At 40.8% G+C, this 25,170-nt stretch overlaps 1 protein-coding gene across 4 annotated transcripts in view; it reads left to right on the top strand.

Moving 5' to 3' along the window:
* The window catches only part of LOC117501699 (RNA-binding motif, single-stranded-interacting protein 3), a 467,438-nt gene that overhangs the window by 211,454 nt on the left and 230,814 nt on the right, over positions 1-25,170 (top strand). The gene's annotated exons all lie outside the window — the stretch shown is intronic.

The raw sequence follows: 25,170 nt of genomic DNA, 5'->3' as shown, positions 1-25,170 counted from the left end.
TATATTCAGTTGAATATACCACAAAGACATGATATTTAATGTTCAAACTGATAAACTTTTTTTGTGCAAATATTTGGTAATTTTGAAATGGATGAAATGGACACGTGCAGAATGTGGCTTGGCATTGTCTTGCTGAAGTGAGCAGGGATGTCCCTGAAAAAGACGTTGCTTGGATGGCAGCATGTGTTGCTCCAAATCCTGGATGTACCTTTCAGCATTGATGGTGCCATCACATATGTGTTAGTGCCCATGCCAGGTGCACTAACACACCCCCATACCATCACAGATGCTGGCTTTTGAACTTTGCGCTGGTAACAATCTAGATGGTCTTTTTCCTCTTTTGTCCAGAGGACACAACGTCCATGTTTTCCAAAAACAATTTTAAATGTGGACTCATCAGACCACAGCACACTTTTCCACTTTGTGTCTGTCCATGTCAAATGAGCTCGGGCCCAGAGAAGGTGGAGGCGTTTCTGGATGTTGTTGTTGTATGGTGTTCGCTTTGCATGGTAGTTTTAACTTGCACTTGTAGATGTAGCGAGGAACTGTTAACTGACAACAGTTTTCTGAAGTGTTCCTGAGCTCAAGTGGTACGATCCTTTACACAATGATGTCAGTTTTTAATGCAGTGCTGCCTCAGGGATTGAAGGTCAGTGTTGGCTTTCGGCATTCAGAGAGTCTGTAGAAATTTCCATGTAGAAATTTCTACAGACTCTCTGAATCTTCTGATTACATTATGGACTGTAGATGATGGAATCCCTAAATTCATAGCAATTGAACATTGAGAAACATTGTTCTTAAACTGTTGGACTATTTTTTTCACGCAGTTGTTCACAAAGTGGTGATCCTCGCCCCATCTTTGCTTGTGAACAGCTGAGACTTTTGGGGATGCTCCTTTTATACCCAATCATGACACTCACCTGTTTTCAATTAACCTGTTCACCTGTGGAATGTTCCAAACAGGTGTTCTTTGAGCATTCATCAACTTTCCCAGTCTTTTGTTGCCCCTGTCCCAGCTTTTCCCGACTTCATTGGAATTGGGGTTGTACTTTCAGCTTATGGTCTGAGAGGTGAATTTTGGGCAGGTTTTCTTTTTTCCTGTTGACCCTTGCGGTAAAGCGAAGCAGCTGTTCATTAACAGGCATGGAGAGAAAAAAAAGGAGAATTCTGAAACAATGTTAATATTTAAATGTTGGCTTAAGCCAACTCACATATTGCCAGTATAGTTATGTGCACCATCAGGAATCCATACGTTGAGTGGAAAGGAAACTGAATCTATCGGTTAGACGAGATATTTGCCGTCTAATAAAGTTCTTTAGCAATGAGTAGCTAACCATCACTACCTGTGCTAATATTAGCCACGATGTCTCGCAGGCAAGCTCGACTTTTAAACGTTGTTCAACGATAAGAATTGTGATTTCTTCCGTTCCAGTGTCATTTGGCTACTAGCACCCTGGACAGGCTAAAAAGGGTGTTAGCTGTGGCAAAGCCTGCTGGGGTGGACTGTGAGTTGGGATCCAGAATCATGTTTAGTGTGTTGTATGTGGTTGCAGGCAGCACAAAGTGCATTTTGAAAATGATTTATTTTATAGTGGAGTATGCGGTGAAGGAATTTTTTTTTTTCCTCTCAATAGTGTGACTTACTAACTATGAGGACGTTAATTGTTGGTGTAGCTCTTCATTGCGCCAGTAGGCCTATTGAGGCTTTTCAGGTTTCAAATCCTGCAAAACCTTGTAGAGTTCGCCGCGCTGCGAGATCTCAGTAACATTGAGAACTGCACTGAGACGCTCTGATCATGCTGCACTTTAACCGCTGCACACGGACAACAGCAATAACATTGCAACATAAAACTATTTTTAGATTGTGCCTAAAACTCTCATGAATATATTCTCTGGGTTTTGGACGTTGTTATTTCATTTGTTTTATGTAAACATGGGAGAATCACAGGCTGTCTCTCCGTTATGTTCAATGGGAGCTGCTGTGAGCTACAGTCGCTTCCTGATCATGTCGTTCTGGGAGAAAGTGAAGTTTGCTCTTTAACGTCTTGATTATTGTTCTTTACAACACTGTTTGTCCTCTTTGTTCCAGACTAATATACATAATATGTCTGAAATTTGGTTTGCGCTTATTAAATTCCACACAGATTAAACATAGCAGACACAGATTATTTGTTATAATTGTTTTAGCAAGTTTTCAGGGTATCATGCATGCAGTCTCTTATTAACATAATGAAAAGCATAAAAATTACATTTTTGTAGTATAATATTCATTTACAGTTGTCATCATGTGGATTCTTTATGTTGTTTTGTCTGTAAGGACTCTCTGGCGCGCAAGGGATTATGGGATAGGTGAAAACCCCGAATGGGGCAGGAGGAGTGATGAAGCACATGAATATTTCAATACCTCTGATTAAAACTAACCTTACTGTGAGATCTAATAGTATTGCACTTTATACCATTTTATTTTTGATGAGCTACCGTGTTCAAATGAAGGAATATTGTTGTACAACAGAAACAGAACAAGACTTTGAATTGATTTATAAGGTTGATGAAGTATTCTATGCAATTTACAGCACTGATACCTTTAATAATTCGTTATTAAAGAATAAATGTGGCCTTGTCTTTAGCCCAGAGTTTTTTTGTTGTTTGTTTGTTTTGTTTTGTTTTTTTGGTTACTGGACTGGGTGGGACAAATGTAAAGAACCAAGATTTTCCCCCTTATTCTTCAACTCATGTAAAGTCTTGTATTGTTTTTTTTTGGGGGGGTGGTTGGTTAAAAATTTGATATCTCCCATCGACAGTTTTTGGAAAAATAATAAATGTAAATAAAGTTTGAAAAAATAAAACAAAACAAAAAAGCTTCTGTTTACGTTTTGCTTCCGGAAACACGAGTCCGACGTGTGGTTTTTGAACGTACAATGTGAGTAGTCAGAGCGCATCAGAGCATTGAACCGTACATGTGAGAACATCAATCGTGCACTCTGAACCTTTACACCATGCGGTTTTGTAGTATAGTTTGAGCTGGAGCTGAGTACAGCGATTGAAGTATCATACAGTGTCTGCCCAGCTTTAGCTGTCGTAGAAAACAATTCCACAATTCCCTTTTAATGGACCTTTGTGTTGTTTTATTTTATTTTTTTGTTTGTTTTTTTACAGACTGTTCGTATTGTTCACCTGTCAATACAAGCATTGTTACACAACTGTTATTGTTGTGCAAATCTTTGGATCCGGTCTCTTCAGATATTAGCCCAGGTTATCATTTCTCTTTTATTACACTGTAATCCACGTTCATATTGCTAAATTGGTTACATGGGCATTAAATATTTTGACCAGCAAATTGCTTGTGTAACTGGACTAACAGTGGAGACAACCTCACTGAGCTCTCAATACCTGATAATTAAACAGTGCTAATATACAAATTAAATACTGAAATTTCACTAAGTACAAATGCTGGAGCACAGACATTTTCAGTGGTCCGTTTGTACAATTAACTGCACAGCAAGTCATATTATCTCAGGTATTTTTTTTTTCTTTCAGTAAATTCAGAAAAGACAAACAATTGAGTCCACAGCAGCTGAAGGCCTCTGCTGGCGGGGCCCACTCGCTATCTGTCACAACGGTGGCCACGCCACTATTTTTTCAGAACCTTATAGCTTGAAATAGATTAAACTGATGAGTCATAAAAATCCACACACCTTACAATTGTCATGAACTGGGAAACCAGCTCTAGAGATCAAAACCACTTTTTCTACCCGACTGTAAAAATGTTTCTGCTGTAAAGTTGAGCAATATGACAGGCGCATTTATGGGGACTGACTCACTTTTTGAGTCGGCCTCAAGCAACCACTCAAAGAACTGCAAGATTTCTCACTTCCACGTTGGCTTTGTTTCTCAGTACTGGAGGTTGGGGCTTGGAGATGACAAGAAGTCGTTTGAGGATTCCTGGGTATTGCTGAAATGATTTTGTTTCAGTTGAATGGTTACTGGGGGATGAGGGGTATTATTTTCATAGTGAGGGAATGTCAGCTATAACTTTTTTGTGACATAATTCTGACTGCCAAAGATGCCACATGGTTGAGGGCCCCAGTGGCTGGAGAAGGCCAAGGGACACCAAAAGATCCACTGGGGTTTTACAGAGAGATTTTCAAGAGGTGGAGATGGAACCGTTGTCTGCTTGGTTGCCATCCTGGACTGAAGGAGGTTCTGTAATACGGTGGATGCGGCAACGCATGCTCCCAATATCACACTATCATGCAAGCAAAAAGGTTTTTTTGAAGTCAAACTAAAGATTCTCACAAATGCCGCACACTGTCAGTGCATTTCAGTGTTTTTCCTTCGCTTCCCTTTGTCTAATAAGTAATATTTATTGGGTATGAAGCTACCAGGACACAGTACGACAGTGCTTAACCTTCAATTTTACATTACAGCAAGGAAATGATGCTAAAAGCATCATTAAAGTGTCTCCATGAAGTGAATCCCAAATGTTTATGATAACGCGGCGCTTGCTGCGGCCCATCAACCAGTAGTCACCACTGAACGCTTCAGATGGTTTGTGAAGCGAACCAGTTTAATGCTTCTCTCTTTTTTTTTTTCTGTATTCTCTCTCACTTTAAGGCTTTTTTTTTGGTCAATATCGCATTTATATTCACATGAAAAGCGCAGATCCCCCTCTGGGTGTTCTGAAGTCTGTCAGCAGCCGCCTTATTATCCTTTAAAGGTGACTGTCCTGACGTCTTAGCTCAGCTGACTCCCACAGGTCCCCACAGCTCGGCTCAACACAGGATGACCTCCGGGTGATAATCAAAGGTGCGGCTGACTGTGCTGTCGAAGTTGGCTGCTGACAACAGCTAGCCTCGTGATGTGTGCCTTCCTCCAATCGGGGTTACAGCTGAAGAGACCGTACGGGAGCCACATTTGATTGTAAATACAGCGGGCCAGTTCGGCGGTCTTTGGGGCCAGGCACTCACTCAGCACCTGCATCTGTCCGTGGCATTCAATGCGATGCCACTTCCCCTCTTGACATCCACCTCAAGTGTTCATCCATGAGGCGTATGGTGTCAGAACACGGCAATGTAATCAGCACTTTGCTCTGCTTTGCAGATACACCATGAAACTCGACAGGGACGACAGATTATTCCTTGTGCATGTTTTTGTGTCGAAATGAAGGTTAATACTAAAGCACTTCATGTATATATGTGTCATGTCTGTGTTGGCATGAATAGATTTATTTTTGTAAGGCACTACTATCTGGCACTATTTGTCTATTTGTCAGGCAGTAAATCTACTGCTTCATGTTACAGTGTAGCTGATAGTTACGTATATAACCAAGGTTCTATGACTCTGAACAATGAGGAGCAACCAGTGGGGAAGCACAGTTCCCTTAGCAGCTAATTAGCAAAGCAAACTTTTTGTAACTGACCAATTAGCTCCAACTAAATGTAGTTCAGCAAACCTGAAATTAGCTAACAATTAAAACAAAAAAATTACCTGTCAAGAATCTTTATAAACCTTAAAATCCAACCCAGTCTCACAGCAGGTCTTGGCAGCATTACGAAAAAGTACATTAATCTATGGGTTCGTGATGGGGCGCCACGAAAAGCGCCCCATTTTTGGGGGGTTGGCAATTTCATTTTCTGTAGGGCAGGAAATGTGGGGCGATGGGGGGGTTAGGAGAAGCTTATAAATAGCAAAATAAAAAACCTTTCATGAAAATCTGGTGCTTTCCATGGCAGGAGCACGAAAAAAGTGAGAATGGGCTGTTAAAATCATACATGTTCATTTCTGTTGGAACTTATATGTATTAATCCAATACGCAAAATTCATACGTCACTGAAAGGTGACAAGCTTCACCTCGAGCAGACGGAAGAGCAGGAGGTGAAGTCAGAGTAAAAGCATTAATTACATTATTAAAGATATTTTCCAAGTGTATCTTGATTTCTTTGTTTCTTATTCATTTAAAAAAGCTCCTTTTGGAGTTGCACTCAAATCTCATTGCAATGCAAATTACAATGACAATAAAGGCAATTCTGATTCTGATTCTTTTGTGCTGACAAATGAACCGTATGAAGGGGAACTACTGTTAATTTAATTTGTTCATTAAATTATTTCTGTACATCTTGGTCGCCGTCTGATATTGACATTCTAAAATTTTGGGGGGAGTCTCCATGGTTACGCTACTACATATTAAAATTTCAGCTCTATAGGTTTGTTTTTCAGGGTTTTAGAATTTAAAAACAAAATAAAGAAAGCTAGTCATATAATAAAACTCCACGGTTAGCATAAGCTTCAGCTAAATGTCTTTAATTGGTGGATTAGCAGTTGTTGAAGCTACTGTTTAGGTTAGCTGTCCCCACCACTGGAGACAACCTATTAATATGGGAGTTCAGAACTCCCAGAAATGTGTATTGTGTGCATTTACACAGAAGATCCCAAGATTATCCTTTAAATTGTTGGTCTTTGTGTGAAAATACCCTTTAAATCAGCAATTGGAAGTGGAAGTCACAGATATGCCTTACAGACACTGATGGTGTGAAACCTTGTCCACACCCTCTGAAATCTTCAGGGGTGTAGGAAAGTGTCTATAATGAACTGCATCATTGTGCCATGGTCTTATTTCAACCATAGTGGAATTTTCAAGATTTTTAAAAATTATATTTCTTTCCATACCAATTTGGACATTCTCTGGTAGTACCTTGCTTTTCTGTGGAGCCCATACCATTACCATGCATGCCACGACATCACTGGGAGATTCTCTTGAAGTAAAATCATTGTGCTAGTGTTATATTTCAGGCAGGCTGTTTTTGCACGTCACGTGACACATAAGATCACATTCATGGACAACTGTGATGTTCTCGTGCTGATTTGTCATGGTTACAGACCTTGACCACTAATTGTGCTTTTTTTTTTGCCATTCTTCAGTACATGGGCAGACATTTTTCCAGCATGACTAAATTTATTTGACTTAAGTCCATGGTAAGTTACTGCAACAGTCCCAAAATGCTTACTTTCTTGCCTAACTTGAACTGGTATGACTACAGGAAAATGTAACCAGTCATTTCTTTTTGCAGTGCACTTGGCTGCAGTGGGCTCTGCACATAATCTCCTCTCCTTTGCTGCAGAAGTGATAGTTTTGAAGGGCAAAGCGGTGAGAGCGAGACTCGACCATCTGACGAGCACTGGCTCCCAAACACCTCTGCTGGCTTCCACTGTCTCTGCCATCTAATTACACTTCAATCATCTGCCAGAGCGCTGCATGCGGTAAATTATTTCGCCGAGAAGTGCCGCGCTGCAAGTGTGACAGTGTGGGAAGCAGCAACGACAAATAAGTAGAACTCAGGAAAAGACTGAGTGGAAAAATAGATGGAACATTGAAGGTTACGGCGATGTAGAGATGAGAAAATGGCGGCAAAAGGAAGACAGAAAGTGAGAAAAACTGAGTTGATGGGGAATATAAGGCAAGCGCAAGAGTCCCCGCCAGCCATAATGACACTTCAGGCAGCCTCTGCAGCACAAGATGGGCTGGTGCTAATCAGCGAAGTTACAAGCTTATCAGGCTGAGAGATGGCGAGGAAAAGAGATAGTTGTCATAGCCGGTAACAGCATATGCGTGTACTAAGAGCGCCCATATATTCTCCAAGTCCAAGTAATCCTCAGTTGTCTTCTGGTTCTGCCGGTAGCATAACGTCCTGCTTTTTGTTACCCCCCTATCTCTGGGGAAAAAGCCAGTACTGTATTTCCTTGAGTAAATGCCTGACCTTGAATCAGGTCAAAACTTCGTCTGAGAAAAATAAACACCTGCCTTAAAATAAGCACCAGGAATTATGTGCATTTTAAAGATTACATTTGGTCGAGTCACAAGTCCATTGTGGAGTGTTGCCTTAAAATCCTACAGCCTGATTTATGCTTCCACAACACCATAACTCCATGGCCATGCAATGACGTCGATGTGGGTGTGACCCTTTCAAAGTCATCTGTCACGTTGGTGGGTGTCATAATGCCATTTTTCCACAAGAACAGGTGCTTTTTCTGGATCAATTTGTTCCTCAACGAGCTCCACAGTTATGAGACTTGGATGGTAATCACAATTGGAAGCCTGTGCTACCAGGACTCTTTAGAGGATCCTGGAATACCACTGGAATGACTTTGTGTCAAACAAGCAGTTACTGAGTGAGACTCCAATGATTAGTGTCACTTGCACTGTGAGGGAACATCACCTGTAATGTTTTGGACATGTTGGTGACATTCAGTTGGCGTAGGTCATAAGTAACCTGATGGAGATGCAGGATAGTACATTGTGCATAACTGTGAACAGATACAGAAGAATTGCACAGGAATTATCCCACCCCCTATTTTTGGTAAAAAAAAATGGTAGTGTGTCATTAGCTTCATTTGGCCTGTTTATATTGGTTTCCACTCTGGCAGCAAAAAAAGATCAAATTAAAGTTCAATTTGGAGTGCTTGTGCTTGAGTGTAGAAGTGAATAGCTTCTCTTTTGTGGCCAAATTGCTCCAAATTGGCCTTGTGACTAAATTGTAGGTTAAAAAAAGAATAATGAAGCCCTGCATTCTCAGTGTGTTCAGTGCTTCCGCGGTTGTTTTGAAGCAAACACAAATGTGTCTTTTTCAGCCCGGTAATGGCCTCGGTCTGCAGTTATTACGACCTCTTTGATGTGGCAACTGTGCCAACCTGCTCGCCATCTCTGTGAATTGATCTGGCTCAATTAGCGAGCCTGCAGAGACAGTGTTCAAAGTATGGGGCTTGCACACTCAACACAGGCACACGTGGACCAGGTGAAAAGCTTTCCATTCATTTAGTCAGCTGGCCCTGAGAAAGCAGCATGTGAAAAGGAAGGAACATTGGAAAATCAATGATGCAACTTCAGTGTTAAGGGATGCTTTTCACTAAATGTAATTGGTGAATTCTTCAACACTGCAGGTATCTGTCGCCATAATACCTGAAATGTGATCGACAAATTGGGGTGGCATCTGATGTTTTATGGATGCTGTACCAGACCGCCATGGTGAAGAAGGCTCTCAGTTTACAAGTCACTTTACTCTCCTATCCTCACCTACGGTCATGAACTTTGGGTACGACCGAAAGAATAAGGTCATGGATACAAGTGCCGGAAATGGAATTGAAAAGGTAATCCTATAGCAAAAACATTAGCTTCAATAATTATCTGCTATCAGATTATCTGATCTGTGCCCACGACTGGGTATCTGGGCTTACACTCCTGGACATGGTGAAAAGCTTCATTATCTGGGAGGTACTCTGAGTACACCCACTGCTTCTTCACATTGAAAGGAGCCAACTGAGGTGGTTGAGGCGTCTGTTGAGGATACCCCTGGTCGTCTCACTCTTAAGGTCTTCTAGACATGGTCAACTGGGAGGAGGCCCCAGGGAAGACCCGGGCCACGCTGGAGTGATATTTCCCTGCTGGCTTGGGAATGCCTCAGGATCCCCCAGGAAGAGTTGCGGACCTAGGAGGGGGAAGTGCAGGAGTGGCTGATTGGTTTTCTGCTACCTTGACCTGGACCTGGATAAGCAGCAGAAAATTAATGAATGAAGGATGGAGGATGATAGATTCTGTATCTTCAGAGTTCTAAAACATGGCTTGAGTTTGCTGCTTAAAATCTTGTTGTGTGCTTGTGTGACTTCAGTTTCTCGTCGTGCTGAGCATCGTTCTGCGCACATCATCTTAAGTGGTCGCTTCACATTAGCTTCTGTGTCAGTTTAACACTTAATAGTTTGTGGAAGCACATTTATATTTTGATATTGTGGATAGTGTGAACACAGATGTACATTTATTTTATTATAGCTATATGGATGAAGCCAAAATTACAATTACGGTTAAATATGCAATGAGAAATGTCTTATTTAATACCAGTGAAAAGCTGATGTGTTGTAAAGCAAGAAAATATTGTTGCACTTAAAACGGACATTGCAGTTAATTTAATGTTTAGTGCCTTATTTGGTATTGGTAATAAATGTGCTCTCTGGCTATAAGATGTAGGCGATGAGCCTATACTGTTTCGTTGAGACATTCTAAGTGATGCGCACACCTTTTTCTTTAGACGGCTCTTTCCAAATTATTCTTTTCTCAGACTCTGATTTAAAGCTAATACATGCACTTTCCCTCACCACCTCACTCCCTCTCTTTCTCTTTAACAAATTCTACATGCATGCCATGTTAAATTGCACTGACTGTTTCCATTTCCAGTGGCTTCAATCATATGTGAGAGGTCTGTAATAGGAGGGAGCGAGGAGTCCGGGCAGGGCAGAGCCGGGTAGATCAGGGCCGCGGTCATGTCACTGGGGTCTGTCCTGGTGAGATTTGATGAACCGACTCGCTGACACCAACACAGTCTCTTGTTCTGCCTAATGAGGATGAGCGAAGCCAGAGTAACGGACCCCGCGTCATCCTTTTCATCTCATTGACATCGCTCCCAAGTGTGAGTCTGTGGACACGACTGTGCCACAAGAAGAGATCGAGAGACACTGAAGTATCACATTAGAATATGAAAAAATGGACTCTGGGAGTTCTTCTGGCATGATGCACTTTGTTTTCTGTGCCGAATAAGTTTCTGTGGTGCATGAGAGACTTTGACCTTCCTCATTCGGCTGAGAAGAACAAGGGAGGCATGTGATTCACATGAAATCATACTTAAGTAACCAAAAACAAAACTGACACTGAAACTGACACTTTGATATGTACATCTCAGGAATATTTTTTGCATTATTTCCACTTCAGTATTCTTCGTTTCATATTCTTTGTTCATATATTTTCCTTCATACCTTACATGTGGGAGTTGCATTTCTGGTAAGATGCACCTTTGCTTTTCCCCGGAATCCATAGCATAAAGCAGGTGAAAGTCAATGACGCCCTCTGGATGGGGCACCAGTCCATCACAGGTTTCCTCCCCAGCCATGGCAGGTACACATTTACACCTGGGTGAACCCAAGCAATAGCTCTTGTCCAAGGTCACAGATGGGTAGCTTGGAACCAAACCCAGGTCAACATATTGGCAGCCAAATGCCGATCCACTGAGCCACCTGCTCTGCTGTCAGCCATCACAGCAAAGGAACGGGAGAGGAAAGAAGAGTGAACATGGGGAGGAGCAGCAGAGATGATCCTTTTCTCAAGCACGGTTTGAGTGCCCAGTCTGGATGGAGTAAGAGAAGGTCAGCAGTTCAAAACGTTTGGATCAGGCGGGGCAGCTGTAAGGAGCATGCGGGTTGTGAATTTGCATCAATGCTTCCTCATCAAGGTTCATCAAAATGAGCATCTGACACTTTATGATTATTATTGTATGTATTACCATAGTTTTCCTTCAGAAAACAGTCTTTGATGTGGAGTTTCACTTTGGAGTTGTGGATAATCAAGCTGTTTGAGAAAGCCACCATTTAAAAAGCATGTTATGCAAATGTAGCTCTTTCTTCATATTTATTTATATCAACCCACATCTGTAAGCCTCTAAGTACTGCAGTGCCATTTTTGTCTCTTCACACTGTCAATATTTTGTCGGCTTGTGCTGAGATGTCTGTTGTGCAACTACGTGTCGGTTTGTTTGGTTGTGGTTCTCTTCCCATTGGCCCTCTTATCTTCATTTGTCTTTGTTATGTCTGTCACTTTTTCTCACTCCTCCATGAAAAGTTCTTCTGTTTCTTTCGCTTACTGGATGTTTGATGTTTGGCTTGAATGTTGGATTTCCTTGTCGTATTTGTGGCGTTGTCTTTGACATTAACTCGTTATCCTTCATGCCATCACAGTGTTGTTGGTGTGTTGTGTTTTGGATTGTCTCCCTGCCGTCTTGGGTCTTATCTTTGTATTATCTTTCAGGTTATTTCAGTGTTGTTATCCTGCGTTATCGTTTGACACGATCAAGGTGGTGACCTTTCTCTCTGACAGCATCTTAAAGTGTTCCAGTGGATATCTTTGTGGTTCTTCTTTTTCAGGTAATTACCAAGCTGCAGCTACAGTATCTTGGTTGTCTTGCTGGATTACAGGCTAACATGTTTTCGCCAAAGTGTTTACTTGCTTCCTAAACATGATTTAACAGGTTCTTAAGTTACTGTCATTAAAGAAGCAAACTAATTAATTTAACCACTAATTAACATATTTCTGACACGAAGTATAAAAAGTATAAATATGGCCAGCTATTTTCTGTTGTTGCTATTGATATGGTACTGTATGCAAGCCACAAATTGCTATTAGTACAGCACTCATTACCCTTTGTTATTTAAAATACCCTATGTAGCAGTTCATGCACAACCGTAACCCTAAAGGCCCCCTGACACTTGCATGACTTTGATGCACACACTTGCACACCCTGTGTTGTGCAGGAGAGTAAACTCGTCTTTAACGGGTGTAGACTGAATGTGAGAGGGGTGCCAGCACATGCAGTTGCACAAAGAGAATTTTGAAATGTTCAAAAAATCTTTCACGCATAAATGTTGTGCAACGTTGAGTGATCTACTTGCCAACACTACATGCAGCTCATCAAGCTGAGTAAAGAAGAAGTGAACAGAGCAAGTGGTTGCGTCAGCGCACCAAATCAGAGCGCAGCTCGTCTGAACGATTATAATGAGATGTTAAAATCTCACAAACATACTTTTACAGCTGCACACAAGAAGGAAAGAACATGCAACTATTTTACCAAGCCATGGCAATGTAAACATGACAAATGATTACCTTTTTAGATGGCTCCAAATGCTTTCTCCATCTCATTCAGCGCGCGTGGACTCGAACAGCTGCTGCTGGAGCAGTCCTCTGTGATTCAGGAAGCGATTAGAGCCGTATTCAACAGCTAACTCTCAGAGAAAATGATTAATCTGCTACTAAATAGTTATTTTATATACGCAGCATCCAGCGCACAGCACGTGGCATCCAGTGGAACAAAGCACAGCGTCCAGCTGGGAACACAGCGGGTGGGATCGTCACGGCGATGTGCATGCAAGGGCATGGATCAAAGTCGTGAAACTGTCAGGGGGCCTTAAACCTATGATTGAGCTTGAAATTCATCCTCCTTTATCTGTGGATAATTACGCCCGTTTCTTCATCTGATCATGGTGGTTTGTTATTGGATGCCATGCATAGTAGCGGAGTGCACTACTATGTCAATAACCACTTCATTTTTAGTTATTTTATTTTTATTCCTGTTGTTTGGCAAATTTGCTCATTGGTGCATCATTCCCAACATCTGTGGTGATAGGTACGTGTCTTGGTCAAAGACTAACTCCACCTTGTTCTTCTGGAGGTGAGTCATGAGTGCCGTTTCCTTGAACACATGGGTTACTGGTAGGTTGGGATTTATGCCATTCGATCCAAGGTGTGCCATTGTAACTGAGCAGTGGTCATCCAAGTGGCCTCCACTGGCAGAATGCTGATTTGTCATTATGGACTTCCGTTGTTATCCTCAGTTATCCCATCACGTCTTTCAGAACCCTCTGATTAGATTGAGAGTATTTTGTTTACATGGAAGAGGCTGAACTGCAAGGATGGAGAACATCTGTTGATGGCAGTGGACCACAGACCACCATAGAATTGATTTGACATTGCCATCAGGGTCAGTACCATTGATATGTTGTTTGCTTTCTGTCTGGTTCACCCTCCTTGACTTTCCTGTTTTGGGTGGTCTTACCAGGTTGCCATCACTCCAGTGGTGGGCACAGATAACCAAAAAAATTAACTTAGATAACAGATAATAAGATAACTGAAAAGTTATCTTTGATAAAGATAAACCGGTAAACCACCCAAAAATGTATCGGAAGTTACAAATAATTGATAACCGATAAATTCCGGTGTTGTCTATGGGACATTTGCAGTTACTAAAGAGCTGAAATTGATTTTTAATACGATCGCTTTTGAAAGCATCAAAAGCGGTAAAAGACCTAAAGAATAACCAAGAATGTTTGACCATGCTGCCCCCTGCAGGAAACAGCACAGACAAATCCTGAGAGTACCCACAAAATCAACTCTTTACTAATCATAATCATTTTTCTTTCAACATTCTGCCCCTGCTGGAAGCTCTTGTTTACAACAGCGCTCCCACCACAGAGGCACACCGAGAGCAGTCATAAGGCCAGCTCCCTATCAATTTCAACACTCCGGTCAGGCGGAGGTCTTGAAAAATAAAGTCATACTAACTTATGGTTTTTTGAAAATACTGATAGAATAACTCCATTAATGTTAATTCTGTCATTTGTACAAAGTTCAAACATAACATATATCTTTTAATGTTGAATAAGGCACTAATTCTGAGGTTTTGTAACAAACACAGACCGCAAAGCATTTGGGTAAAAGTGCTAAACAGTAATTGGTTCAGTAATCCATTATGTAAACCAACACGTTAATGTGACATGTGTCGTGTGTTGGTTTAAAGATAAATGTGCTTTTGTGAAATATTCCATTTTTATTTGTAAAAACAGGCATTTTTATGGAGCCCTGGAAGTGTCATCGCAATTGCATGTTTTAAAACTTTTATGATGTTGTAAAACGTGCATTCAATATTAGTAAGTAAATTTATTTATATAGTGCCTTTCACAGACATAAGGCCATGTACACACGTTGTCGGGTATTTGTAAAACCGAATATCTTACCCTTTCAGTTTGGGGAAAAAACTTCATCCACACTACGTAATTTAAAAAAAAAATCCATCCACATCGAACCGTATAAATGTGTTGTAATTAGTCTGCCAAACCTTTGGGTGGCGGTACTGATTAAAATTCTATCCAGTCAGTAGCCTTATTCTCTTGTCGTCACTTCCACAAAAACTAAAAACATGGCGCCAACCTCGTTCGTGTGGACCGATAAGGAGTCGAAATTACTTCTAACCGTAGTTTTAGAATACAAAGTTAACAAATATATGCACACAAAAAGCGCCTGGACAATGGACAATACCAACACTTTGAGAGCAGCCAGGTACCCAGACGTTTAATACTGCCATGAACACTCCTGGCCAGTAGATGGCAGTAGCAGCCTTGAAAAAATGTCAAACAAAATTCCAGATAATCTGTGTCTGCTACATTTAAGATGCGTGGAATTTAACAAATGCAAATACACTAACGTCTATAAACCCAGAGAATATATTCACGAGAGTTTTAGGCACTAGAGTTTAATGCTGTTATCTGTGGACCCTGAACAGAGTGTCTGAAATGCATTTGTCCTGTCGTGAACGTCTGAGATTACCTTATGCTACCGATAATGCATTGCTGCCTGGCACAGCATGTGCTCACAAAACCTTAAAAATTAGCACATTACTTTAAAACGAAAACATATATCTGATATTTTCACTTTATAAACTTCAGACATGACAATAATTTTAAATAACTTGTCTAAAATGAGTGGTTAAAATTTGAACCATAAGTTAAACATGTATGCCTCTGGATGACTTGGTGACATTGCAATTATATTAGTATGGTGTTAAAGGAAATGACTTTTTTTTTTGGTCACCAGTTCTCCTTTGCTTACAGATGATAGAGTGGTTTCTGTTTGCAGAGGGTAGGACAACATGCCTATTAGGAAATTTTTAACAGGTAGGTCTCAACAGTTTTAACAGTTTTGAAAATGTTTTTCACTGTTCAGCTTAGTTTAGTAAGTTATCGGATGGTAATTCATCGGAAGATAATTAGTCCGATGATGGTTTTTAAATTTATCTAAAAAGATAATCCGATAATGAAAACATTATCTTCGATAATTATCTGTTATCGGATTATCGGAAGTGTGCCCACCACTGCATCACTCTAATTCACCACCACCAATACTGCCACCATCAAACCATATTCAGTACCGCTGTGCATGTGCAATGGCAATTAGGTCTCAAGTTCTGCAGAGAGAACTACCCGAATCCAATTATTAAACAGCAATGCAACATTAAGGCATCAGGGGAGCTGGAAAATGGAGGGGGAAACTATTCTAGGACAGTAGGTGGCAGTAATACAACCTAACAGTGCTTTTGAAAATGTTAAAATGCCTCAATTTGAAGTTGTCCGCACATTATGAGCTGAAGGAAATTTAAGTTCACAAAGGAAAGGGGACATTTGATCATGTTCCAGATATCTTCTTATATAAGAATCTTGACCCTTGTTGTTAGGGCTGAAACGATTAGTCGAGTAACTAAAATAATTCAATTACAAAAATATTCGAGGCAAATTCTGTGCCTCAAAGCTCTGCTTAATGTTGTAGTACATATGCCAGGCCTGTGTGTGGCACTGTAATGTCCCCAGAAAAAAACAGAAGAAGACTAGAGCGTGCGCACAAGTGGTGTAACAGCTAATCAATTTAGCACCAAAAGCTACAGCTTTCCAGCGCGACACACAGAGTAAAATAAAACCTTTTAAGAGAAAGATGGTCCGCGCTGATCATCTGAAATAGACTGCGCATTTAAAGCAAAATATTGTGTTTGCCTTTTTTTAAAAAACACAGGGTTTGGTCCGCTGCCTGCTCTCCGCTCTACGTGGGGAGTGACTATTGACGCGGCGGCCGGGTACCCGCACTGACTTGCACTGAGTGTTTCACTTTTTTTGGGCAACACACACTTCACTCACACAGTAGCTTAAATAAAAAAAAACAGTGACTGCGAGGCTGGCATGTTCAACCTCCAGCTGAAATGCATCTGCTGAATTTCAGAGAAAGAGAGATTTAAAAAAAATCATGCAGGGAACCAGTCCACCAGCCTTTAAAAAAAAAAAAACTTAAAAATTGTTAAATTTTACAAGCTGGGAGGGGACCAGAAAGTCACATCTCATCGACATTGTACCATTGCTTAGGGGGAGCCCTGGACTGTTGATGATGTTTAAAAACACAAATTACTTTTTATCCGATTACTCGATTAATCGCCAGAATAATCGATAGAAGGCTCGATTACTAAAATAATCGATCGCTGCAGCCCTACTTGTCGTCCTTTAGAAAGCCTAATGAAGTAATTTAGCGTGACTCTGAAGCGTTTCGGTTTTGTCTCGACATTCTTTTGGTTGCTGTATGTCATAATATTTGAGTTTCTGTGTTGGCTTTGCTTGCATGCTTTTTAAACCATGCATGCTTTGTAGCAGTTCTCTTGGATGTGTACATTTCATATGCGTCTGCAATGTTTAGCTCCTGTGGATGTTTGTTCCTGGCGAGGACTGTGATTTGTCTGTTGTCGTCATTTGCGTACGCCTGTGTTTACATGTCTGAAAGTCTGTGTAGTTCCATTTGATTCAGAGTACAGTGTGATTCATAGCAGATGGCTGTCTTTTTCCGGAGAAGTGTGACAGCTGAAGAAAGTTAACGCTGGGAACAGTAGACAAGATATAAAAAAAAGAAAGTGGGGGGAAACCAGGGGAAGCCATTACCGTCAAACCATCCACTCAGCAGAAGAAGCATCCATCCGCATCTCTCTCCCGGCTTGGTGGGTGACATAGAAAATATTTCGCAGGCTAATTTGCAGAGCAGTATGCACTATTCACAAATTCATTTTGATGTAAGAAGTCAAACTCGATCAGTGTTTTGCTTCGATGTGGTGAAATAAGACTGGAGATTCGAATACACCCCAGGCTGTTTGTGCATCCGCTGATCTGTTAATGCCTCCCACTGTACTGCACGTACAGTATCTTCTTCACAGGGAAGTTTGCATCTTTCACCAGAATTTATACTTCACTGGACAGTGAAACAGAAGGTGCTTTGGTCCCAGCAGCCTCTACTGGTCTTCACAACAACCTCAGGATTTATGTCCCATATGTTTTAATAGCAATGTTATAGGCCACGCTGTAGGAATGACAGGAACCCCAGCAGAGTTCCCTGATTAACAGGATATGTACTCCTCATAACTGTCAGAAAAGGAACAGAACGTCTTGAATACCCCAGGTGGTGACGAGTTACTGCCATCGTGAATAATGATCAGTCTCTTGTTAGACTCTCTACGAGATTAAGTTAACATACAGTATGTAGATGTTTGTGTTCTCTACATCTCATCACTCACTTTTGTCTTTGTTCAGGGTTTTTCCAGGGAAAAAAATCAGAAATTGTTACATTATTATTATGTTGTTGTTTTTTGCAGTTTTTATAAGATTTTGGGAATACTGCTGTAATTCATTGTGAATGAAAACAAAAGAGACTAAACCAGGTGCCCTAAGATCCCTTCATTTACATGAAAAATTATTCAACACATACAAAACTATTTCCCCGTTGCATTATATCGCCATTAGTTCAAGATATGAAGGTATTCAACTGTTAATTTTATATTTTCATTATGTTAAGCTTGTCTTTGGGACATTTCTTGCTGCCCTCTTACAAAAATTAAAGTTTCATTTGATCTGGGTCACAGGTCAGTGAGGAAATAAAAATTCTCTTGATTTGCAGAAAATAAAAGTCTTAATGGCTCAAACTGAAACTTGAGATTGCTGGGTAGTGGGTGAAATTTTTTTTTTTGGTTTTGTCCATTGCTATGGTAATGCACCAGTTTAGCAGTGTTTCATTACAGCCAATAAAAACTGGCATCTAGCAAATAATTTGAGAGCATAATTAAAAGTGTGTGGCCACATACTAAATCAGCTCTCTCAAAGTCTAAAGGAACTCCATTAAATATGGTCAGCTTGATTTAACACTGTGATAGGAGTTGATTTAACAACATGCACGCTGCAAAGTCTGTTAAATTTACTGTGCAGCCATTCTTGAGATGTGGTATGTCTGTGGAAAAGCACACTAAAGAAGGCAGGTGATGTTGTACCACGTCATTTTTTATTTTCAAAACTTTATTTCACTTTGTCTTTCTGAGTGAATTGGGTTGGCATGTGGGTCATACAGTGTTTTCCCATTTGTTTCACCCTTATTCAATTTACAATTTGGCCAAGATGAAATCCTGTGTATATATATATATATATATATATATATATATATATATATATATATATATATATATATATATATATGTATGTATGTATTCTATTTCTACCTCATTTTCTTATGTCTTGTACTGTTACAAGTATTATTATTATTATTATTGTTGCTTATCCTTGCACATGCTGTTTGATGAACATTTTCCTCTACTTGCACCCATCTTGTGTGTTTTTAAGAGCTGACATAACGTGAATTTCTCCTCTGTGAGATCAATAAAGTTTATCTTATGTTAACTCCAGCCCTGACCAATAATATTTTGGACGAGGATGAACTGTAGGTCTGCTTGGGTAGAAATCTCTTTCAACATTGCATTCAAATATTTTGTCATAAAACTTTTTTTTTTTAATTTGTTGCAGTTATATCCCTTTTCTCATGAATTAGATTCTGTTTGCAAATATAAACCTCCCTACAGATTTCTGCCTGTGTGTTTTTTGATCTATCACTCATGGCTCTTTGATATATGAATTCACAGGTCAGTGCGACTGCGAGTGTCGAATTGTGATATAATTTAACTGCTACCTTCTGTGATATTGTTAATTCTTCTCTGGTTTTCCAGAAAACAATACAATCTCATGGATTTATCAGACACCTCGGTAAAGTTTTTTTTTTTTGTCATGGTCATGTGTGTTAAGTAAAGTGGAATAAGTAGCTGAGTGACGAATTTATGGACTCGGTTTCAATTCCCAGTCATGATTCCTCTCTATGTTCTTGGACAAGACGATTCATTTGCACTGTCTCAGTCCACCCAGCTGTAAATGGTGACCAACCTTGATTGACTTGGCACCTCATCCAATGGGAGTTGTAGACTCTCATTTGCTTCACACTGCACAATCCGGGGATAAATACCAACACCAATGGCCCTCAGGGCTTACATAGGACATACCTGTACTTCTATATGAAGTAGAGGTATAAGTAGCCTGTTTTGAATGGTTTTTTTATATATTTTTACAAGAACAAAACACACTATAATTGACTTAATACCAGCCTGGCAGTAGCTGTCTAATGATGGACAGAATACCTTTCCACTGAGTATTCAAAGTATGCTTCATTTAAACAAGAAAACTGTTTTGATGCAGCGCTGTGCTCCCACAGGAGAATTAAATGTTTTGTTTCATGCTTTAAAAGGTTGCGGTATGACAACTTTCTTTTCCCTTGATGAGTCTGTTCGGCAAACCCCGTGGAAACAGTCACACCCTGCCTCAAATGCTGACAGCCTGAGTTCTTGTTGTTGTTGTTGCCTCGAGGAAGACTGAGAGGAGCGGGTTAGAGAAGGAGGGACAGGGAAGATGGGATCTGTGGAACCAGGGGAAGTAGAGATGTGACTCCAATCAAATTATTGGCCAATAAAGTCATAATGTGAGTAATTCAAGGCTCACAACGCCGGCCCTAATTTGTTTGGCCGTGCATTTAGAGCTCAAAGAAGGGCTCCTAGCAAACATTCTCAGCGGGGGTCTGGGGGGAGGTAGGTGCTTTGATGGGAGATGAGAGATGTTTGCTTTAGCTGCCTCCGTCCTTTTTGGATCTGCATTGTGAACGTGAGATTGCCATTAGTCGTGGCATCAGGATAACGGTGGGTTTGCATCGCCTCTGTGTTACCATCTGCTTCAGTTCCATTGTCCAGTGGCAACAACTCTCATTTGCCCAATTAGGCAGAAGGATTATGATGCGTTTGTTTCCAGCGCGTGGTCTCCCAGGCCACCTCTGATGCATGTTTTATCTAGAGAAGGATCATCTATCCTGTAATGAGCTGTGCCAAGGTAGCCTGAGTGCAGCCAAATTATTTTTGCTGCTTACGCCATCTCTGCCCCCCCAACCCAACAAATATAAATTATAATGCATATGATACTGTATAATGATGGTGATGTCACATGTATTTCAACACACCATGATATAGTGTCTGGAGTGTTTTCCGAGAACTATTCTCTGAGATAACCGCTGCTTGTTTTACATTTTTATATGCTACCCTTTCAATGTTGTTTTTGGAATGTGCTTTGCTTTGCTTGGTGAGATGAACGTTAATCATATTAAGGTGAGCTGCACTATAAATATATGTCTTTCCACTGTCCCCTCACAGCAGGGGATTCCTGAAACGATGGCCCCGCTTTTGGAATCGGGTCAAAAATTAAACTTAATTCATCACAGTCATATGAAGTATGTCCTACTTAGGCTCTGAGGTTCAGTGGTGTCTGTGCTTATTCTCTGATTCTGTAGCATGAAGTGGTTTAGAGTTTACATCTCCCCCTGGAAGGGCCACCGGTCCAACACAGGTTACTTCCCCAGCTGTGGCTTGTACACATTCACAGCTGGCTGGACTGGGACAATGGAGATGAAGTGTCTTGTCCAAGAAAACACACCGGAAGGGTGACTGGGAATAAGACATGAGTCTTCATGTTGTTAGTCCAAATTTTTAAATCCATGAACTCATTAATGTGTCACCATGCAAACAAAGAGACGCCTGAAGTTACTTCCTGCTGTTTGTGTTTTGTTGACCAACTTTTCTGTCATTAACAAAAACCACTGGATTTAATTTGTGTCAACTGCGCAGTTTCTTAGCGAGACACAGACCAGGCCGTTTATGTCATTGCAAGAGAACATCAACTGTGACACTACTCTCCCGCAGGGAATAAATATGACAACAAATCATTCATGCATTATGCCACCACCTGTATTACTGTGGTTTGCTGTGGATCAGCCAGACTACAGTAAATGATGCCTTAAACATATTGAAAAAAACTTTAAATGGAGATAAAGAACATTCAGTTTATGTTCAGTCACACCATTAATCTGCCTTCTTTAAAATATTTATTGTGAAATAAGTTTGCCGTCTTCAGGAGGAAGTAACTGTAAAGAAACTGTTGCACCAAAAAACTCACTGGATTTAAACACTCAACACTCTGAAGCCACAGCAGATCAATGAAGAAGCCCATTCATCATGTTTTGTGTAATTATGAAGAAGGTTTTTTTTTTTTTTTCAAATTATTATCGTTTGGGATTTTATGTGTATGATCTGCATCAATATGATATTAACTAATGGAAGCAATGCCCAGAACCTCTCTACCCAATGGAACACAGCCATTAGCTTCATGCACATGAGTTAAATATATAGTTTAACTGATGAAGACTCCCTGCGTGTTGAAACATTAATTGCTATATCTAATTAAAGTAATAGAGCACTCATTACTCTGTATTATAGTCTGTTCTAGACTGGGCTCCTTGCCAGCCAGGAATAGACCAGGACAAGGGGCGGCTAGAGTAACATCTGACCTTCCAGGTTCTTGGTTAATTTGGGAGATGAGGATGGACTGTAGGTCTGCTTGGGTTGAAATCTCTTTCAACATTGCATTCAAGTATTTTGTTATAAAACATATTATTTTAGAGATTTTTAAAAATCACAACATGTAAAAGATATAAATTACCAAAAATGGAAAAAAGCATTCATGGAAAAAATACAATAAAATCTTGCACACAGCCCCATTTCCTTCCTGAGACACCAAAATAAAATTCTAACATATTTCAAAAGGTTGCAACTAACAATTATTTTTATTACCGATTAATCCATGAGTTGTTAGTTTCTCAAAGCCCAAAATGACATCCTCAAATGTGTTTTTCTGTCGACAACCCAAAAGTATTCAGCTTACTCTCGAGTCAAGTCTATTCAGATCTGGGAGCATGTGCTGGGGCTGTGCTTCGTCGCATCCACAACGCCACAGAACTGCCTTGGATCCTGGATGGCAACCACAGAGGCAGACACCCGGTCCATTCTCAGTTCTAAAATAACCATCTATCTGCCACAGCCAGTGAAACGTGGGTGTCCCCCTGGCCTTCTACAGCTACCGGGGTCCTCAACACTCAGGCACCTGTGTCCTGGATCAGGCACAGTGGCTTCGTGGAAGCACTGATGTTTAACAGCAAGAAGGTCGTGGGATCGCTTCCCACCCTTTCTGTGTAGAGTTCACATGTTCTCCACATCGGTGCATGGGTTTCCTCCGGGCACACCAATTTCCTCCCACAATCAAAACATGCTTATTTTGGGTCTGCTCCTTCCGCTGCCCCTGACCAAGGCAGCATCGGTATATCTGGTGTTGATCGCTGGGTGCCGGACTGTGGCTGCTCAATGCTCCTAGTGGTTGGATTATGTCTAACTGTAATTAGGATGGGTTAAATGCAGAGGACAAGTTTCATGGTATGTATGTATATATGTACAATGACAACAAAGGCTCTATTATTATTATTATCATTATTATTATTATTATTATGCATAGAGAAATGCAACACATGGCCAAAATATCATGCAAGTGATACTCCTCATCTTGGTCTCCAAGTCTTTCCAGCAGTACCTCTGTCCCACCGAATAATAAGCCATGAATAATGAGCCACGCATGGGTGTGTCAGCGATTATTCGAAGAATGATCCACGTTTTAGGCTATCACATATCCGCTACTAAGACACCTCTGTGTGCCTCTCTGTACCTCACATGTGCCAGGTATCAGCCTCTAATGAGCCACCACTGACCTGTCATTTGAGCCCCGACCAGCCTCGAATGACTCATGTCACCGCATATCATCCACGTCAAGCCATGTATGAGCCAAGTAGTGCCATGTAATGCAACGTTGGTGCATGTTTAGGCATGGGTTTGGTCCAAACCTCCAGCCCTCCCACAGTTGGTCCCTTTAAAGTGTGGGTTTTCAGTTCACAGCCTCCATTCGAGATGTTGTCACACAGTCCGGACATTGTGCACCGTGCGCCAGGCTGCTGTTCACCTGTGTTCCAGAGTCATTAAATGCACCAGACCAGCTAGAACTGAACCACGCGTTCCTGGACAGTCGCCTCTGTGCTTCTTCTCACTGGCTTTATTTCTTCCACAGCTTTACAGTCATTTTTGACACAGTGGTCCAACTTTTAACTTTGTGTTTGTCCATTATTGTCTGCAGAATCGCTCGTTTGCGCGCTCATATTCTGCATTCCTGCACAGTCGCCTCTGCGCTGCTTCTCACTTGCTTTATTTCTTCTGGAACTTTACAGCCATTTTGACACCGTGATCCAACTTTTAACTTTGTGTTCATCCATTAATGTCTGTAAAATCACTCTTTTGCACTTTGCAATCTATCATAAACATACTTTGACAGCTGCTTATAAAGAAGGAATTGCATTGCATTGCATTGCCTCATCTGATCCATAACAAGATGTACTTTGACAGCTGCTTGTAAAGAAGGAATGAACATGCAACTGTTTTACCAAGCTATTACAATTTAAACATTACAAATAATTGCCTTTTAGGCTGTTCCAAATATGTTCTCCACCTCAGCGCAGGAGACAGAGAGAGGAAAAGAGCTCCAAATGTCCTCTGTGATTCCAGAAGCAATTAGAGGTGTTTTCAACATCCAAACTCTGACAGATGATTAATTCGCTACAAATGATTTTATATACAGCGTCTGGCACACAAAGCAGGTGAGATTGTAGTGTGCAAGAGGGCTGAGCCTGTCCAAAATAGCCCGTCCTGTCCTCGTAGCTGCCAGGTGCTTGGCTAATGGGCTTTTAACAGCCTCGTCCTCACCACACACATGCCTCTAAAATCCTCGCTTGTCCTTGTAGTAAATCATACACAAACTGCACCACACTGTTCTTGCTAAATTTTGAACTTCTTGAAATTAGCACCATGCTCAGAGATGAGCCTCATTAGCCTAATATTCTGCCTCTAAGAGCCACTATTCTGCCACAATTGTTGAATAACTGGACTCGTACCAAAAAAAAAAAAAAAAAAAATGCTGCGTGGCTCATTATTCATCCTACATTATTCATTTAAAATTCAAAAAGGTAAATCATTTTCCAAAGTAGTTGGTGATTAAATTAATAATACTAATGAGGGATTAATAATCAGTTAATCATTGCAGTTGTAATGCTGTGCCAGCTTATGTTCCTAAGCTTGACCTTACTTGAATACAAAATAACTTATAAGAATGGAATTCGTGATGCCACCAGATGTTCAGGTGCTACCCAGAGTGCAGCTCAACTGCACTCTGGGAGCAACTTGGGGATTAAAGACCTTGCCCAAGGGGCCTGAGTGGTTATTTTTCATTCTGTTAGGGATTTGAACCGAACATCCTCTGGCCACAGGCACCCTGCTTTAAGCTCTTGACAATCATCTCACCAGGGAATGCAGCACTCACATTTCAGTAATGCACGCATTCGTGATCTTAAGCAACACCTTCTGCTGTGCCCGTTCACTCTGCATGAAAAAGCCTTTGAAGTTGAGCTTTGATAGTGAGTTCTGGGTCACAGTTGTTTATACTGCATCA

Source organism: Thalassophryne amazonica, chromosome 20, assembly GCF_902500255.1.
Source record: "Thalassophryne amazonica chromosome 20, fThaAma1.1, whole genome shotgun sequence".
NCBI lineage: Eukaryota > Metazoa > Chordata > Actinopteri > Batrachoidiformes > Batrachoididae > Thalassophryne > Thalassophryne amazonica.
The sequence above is the reverse complement of the archived record's forward strand: the minus strand, read 5'-3'. Positions and strand labels throughout refer to the sequence as shown.